The 4,884-nt window shown below is 34.6% G+C and overlaps 1 protein-coding gene across 1 annotated transcript in view; it reads right to left on the bottom strand.

Annotated features, from left to right (window-relative positions):
- The window catches only part of LOC106880511 (uncharacterized), a 78,458-nt gene extending 75,560 nt beyond the window's left edge, over positions 1–2,898 (bottom strand). Inside the window, exon 1 of the mRNA XM_089344907.1 lies at positions 2,863–2,898. The gene's annotated coding sequence lies outside the window, so the exon portion shown is untranslated. The remainder of the gene's footprint in view (positions 1–2,862) is intronic.
- Between the last annotated feature and the right edge of the window lie 1,986 nt (positions 2,899–4,884).

Raw genomic sequence — 4,884 nt, 5'->3', positions numbered from 1 at the left:
AGAGTGAAAAATTAAAGGGAGGAGAGAGAGAAATGCATATATATTTATAGATTTATAAACACACATATATTTAATTAATACAATGGAATAAAAGCAAAATTACCTGAATAAGAAACTCAATACATAATGAATTAGTATTTATTATATTTATTAAAATATTTTTATCTCGTTATTTATCATATAACGCATATTTGCTCGTGTTATAAGCTGCACTCGCGTACAAGGTGCACCCCAAATTTAATGCTAAACCTTGGTACAATTTTTTTGTTCCCTTTCATAGTTTTAGCTGTGTCCCGTGTATAATAATTTGTACATCGTTTTTCTTTTTGCTTTTGTGTTGAGTTAAAAATCACAGAAAAAGAGTGCATGGATTTATACACGAGTAAATACAAAAACACTCACAAGATATGTTACCCGTCGTTCGTCCCGCAGAATGCGTCAGGTAACAGACAACCTTTGAACCGTGACTTAATTTACAAAAAATTTTTTAGTAGGGGCCAGACAGACAGACGGATTTTAATGACATTAAAATCCATCGTTTAAAGGCTACGAGAAGAAAAAAGGGTTTGCAGAAAAAACTCAAGGGTTAAATATTTTGCCCTTTTCTGACGAATCGCCTGGTACACATTCTCTAGAAGTTAGGGGTCAAATCGATACAACTTTAGGTAACGAAAACCAAAGGAAGAAAGAAGCGAAGTACGACCCCCCTCCTTCCCAAAATATTTAGCAACAAGTGTCATTCACCTAAAATGTAGGGGTTTTATCTCTTCTATTTAAAGATAAGCAATGAGTGCATTTCATAGAAATAGGGACACCAGTTTATTGGGTTACCCTGTTTCTCGCTCATAAAGGGGTTTGGCCTTACGGCGTAGCTACAGACACCAAATGCTGCTGGCCTAAGACCCCTTCAAAATATGGAGGGGAAATGCCTCGCTATAAAGGTAAACACTAGGCATTTCCCCCTCCTTATTTTGAAGAGGTCTTAGGCCAGCAATATTTGGGGTCTGAAGATACGCTGTAAGGCCAAACCCCTTATGAACGAGAAACCCAGGTTAACCCCATAAACCGACCTCCCCCATTATAATATATATACATATATACACACACCTTCGTAGTTTATTTTAGTCTTCTCTTATAATTCCATTCACACCCAGAATTTTTTATAGGAATATTAAATCTACCCCAGTATATCACTGCTACTTTATTTGATCAACCCCTTGGAGGGCAAGAGGTAAAGTTAGTGTTAGTCTTTTATAATTCCATTCACATCTAGGATGTTTTATAGGAAGATTAAATCTCCCAGAATTTCACTACTTTACCAACCCCTGAACAATGAGGGGTGAATCTAGTTTTAGATTTGTTTTAATTCAATTCACATACAGGATATTTTAGTAGTATGATTAAATCTACCCCTAGGGTTTTACTGGTACTTTATTTTATACATCGCAGAATGGTGGGGAGTGAAATGCAGAGCCCAAATTTATCAGGATTTAAACTCCGAACATAAATGGTTGCAGGGCATTTTGTCCGACATTCTAACAGCTTTGCCAAACATCACTTTGAAGTAAGGGTAGAATGATGGGCATATACGACCCACTTTCTCTTTAAATTATTCAATATGCAGATATTTCTTAAAAATAAGGATTAACTTGTTTTTTTTTTAAAATTAGATAACACAAAGGTAGTTTATCTGACATGTAATAATTCTACCAATCCAGTGCGTAAACGGTTAAACGTACTAAAAATGTGAAGGCGAAACACTTTATTTGTAAGTTTAGAAAAACAAGCAAGAAAAAAACGAAGAACAAATGCGACCCCTCCGTTCTAAATATTTATTCAACACATAAATATCGCAGACAAAAAAATAGGGGTTACATTTTCCCCACTTTCAATTTAAGACTAGAAAACATAAACAAAAAAAAAAAGGAGCCAAAACAATGGTACGTGCGTTCCCTGGTCCCTTAATAAAGTCAACAGGTGAACATCTAAAAAAAAAAAAAAAGTTTTATCCCCTTTTTATTTTAGTTTTTTTTTGTCAATGCTATAAAAAAACACAAGAGTAAGCGCAATCCCCTTCTCTTTTCATTAGTTAATCAACAAATGCATGACCTTAAATTAGGGGCTGAGTTGAGTTTTCTTTAAGGCTATGAAAACAATATAAAATAGGGGCATTTGCAATCTCTTTTTTTTTTATATTCAGGACATTTAGGTACATGTCCTTAAATTAGGAGCAGTACTGTGTTAAGATTCTGCAAAAAAAGAAGAAAAAAGGGCGCATGCAACCCCTTCTCATTTGATAACTAAACAATGAGTACACACACCCCTTAAATTAAGGGCTGAGCCCTGTCTCTCGAAAATTAATGAAGTACATATGTTCTAATATTTAAGGATCGACTTAAGTTTTCTTTTTATTATTCTTTTAAGGCTACAAAAACCATACCTAAAAAAGCCACAATGCAACCCCCACACGCCCTTAAATTAAGGATCGGACCTTTTGTCTCTCTTGTAATTAATCAACAAGTATATGTGTTTTCTTTTTTTTTTGAAGGCTACGAAAATTCACTTAAAGGGCAAATGCAAGCCCCTGTCACAAGATAATCAAGCACATATGCCCTTAAATTAAGGTCCGAGCCCCTTGTCTCTCTTATTAATCAACAAGTCCTTTCTTAATAGTTTTAAGGCTCCCCTTATCAGAGGACAATTAACCAACAAGCAGATTACGCCCTTAAATTAGGGGTTTTCATGGGAGAAAGAGAGAGCGAGCGAGAGAAAACGTCTGTCTGTGTCTGGTGGGGCATATACATACGTGTGTGTGTGTGTGTGTGTGTGTGTGTGTATTCAAGAGAAGCTGCTAAGACTTACCTTAATACCTCGGCGTCGTTCAACGAACTGGTTGTTACGGACTGGGTCACTGGCTTTATATATATAGTGTGTGGGTGTAGGTGTGTCGGTGTCTGCTACCCTGTATGTGTGTGTGTATGTGAGAAAGCATGTGTATCTGTCTATTCTTTGCTGTATGTGTATGCCTGTGTGTGTGTGTTTGATCGTGTCTATCATTGATTGTGTGTGTGTGAGTGTGCGCCTGTGTGTCAGCGTGTTTAGCTATCACTGTATGTATGTCTCTGTGTGTGTGAATGGAGATGTATGTGTCTCTCATTGTATGTGTGTTCGTGTATCTATTATTGTATATGTGTATGCGTATGTCTGATCGTGTATCTGTGTGTCTATCGCTGTCTGTAATGTATCGCTCACTTCATGTAATGTGTGTGTGTGTGTTTATCTCTTACTATATGTGTACGTATTTGTATGTGTGTCTATAACTGTGTACGTGTATCTGTTTATCGCGTTTGCATGTGTATTTGATTATATGTGTTTCTGTGAATATGTATATATATATATATATGTGTGTGTATGATGCTTGTTTATTAGTGTGAATGTGTGTATATGCCTACTTATCACTGTACATTTGTATTTATATATATGTTTCGCTCTATCTGTATGTGCGCGCGCTTTTTGTCAGTGCGTGTGTGTCTATCATACCTCTTTCTTTCTTTCTTTCTTTCTTTCTTTCTCTGTTCTTAAACACAGTAATGTGTAGACGAATGTATATGTACTACACATACCTATTATTTGTTTGTCAACATCGCTCTTTTTTCTCTCAAGATATATATATATATATATATATATATATATGCACACACACACACACACACACATATATACATACACAGCATGTTGGTGTATGTGTATATATACATATGTGTGTGTGTGTATATATATTTCAATGGAATACATATACATACGTGGATACACACACACATATTATAACATAAGTTTAATATCTCTCCTCTCTCGCTCACCATCTCAACGGGTGTATACACACACACAGCGCGTAGATGTATCTCTTTAATGTAAATATATATATATATATGTACGTATTATACACGCCGTGTGTAGACATACCTATTTCTAATGCACACACATACAATACATATGTACACACACTCTGTAGATGTATCTCTATTTAATGCATATATATATATATATATATATATATATATATATATATATAAATGTGTGTGTGTGTGTGTGTGTGTACTTATTGTTATACACGCAGTACGTAAACTTAACACACTCTAATGCACACACACACACACATATACATACATACATACATACATACATACATACATACACATATATATATATATATATATATATATATATATATATATGTTCGTGCTGTCTGTCTCTCTGTGTAGGAGTATATATTTCTTTATTTCTTTCGCTTTATCTCTCTTAATGTATATAATTATATACACACACGCACACACACACACACACACAATAGTGTGTGTGTGTGTGTGTGTGGAATGCTTGTATCTGCCTCTGTATTTGTCGGGATACTACTTACTAATTGTATGTTTCTGAATTAACGTGTCTGTATACGCATATGTCTATATTCATACATACATACATACATACATACATATATATATATATAGACAGAGAGAAGCAGGGTGGGCGAAAATTCACGCACCAAAACAGTTGACATTTTATTTATGTTATACGTCGTTATCATCATTATAATAATTAATCATTTTGTTGTTCATCGTGTACAAGTACCTGCGCATGCATCGTTATGCCAGTTAATTTTACTCAATTTCAGAAAAAAAATCGGGACATATCTTTGACAATTTAACGGACCATTTTGAATTTAACACGGTGCGTAATTTGTGGCCCACCCTGTACATGTATATATATATATATATATATATATATATATATATATATATATATGTTGGACAATGCCATACATTAATGTATGTGTGTATATTTCTGTGTATGTGTTGTAAAATGCGGGCATCATTAGACGCCTAAAAA

Source organism: Octopus bimaculoides, chromosome 29, assembly GCF_046866305.1.
Source record: "Octopus bimaculoides isolate indiv1 chromosome 29, ASM4686630v1, whole genome shotgun sequence".
NCBI classification, from domain to species: domain Eukaryota; kingdom Metazoa; phylum Mollusca; class Cephalopoda; order Octopoda; family Octopodidae; genus Octopus; species Octopus bimaculoides.
Note: the sequence above shows the minus strand (reverse complement) of the source record. Positions and strands in the feature narration are given on the sequence as shown.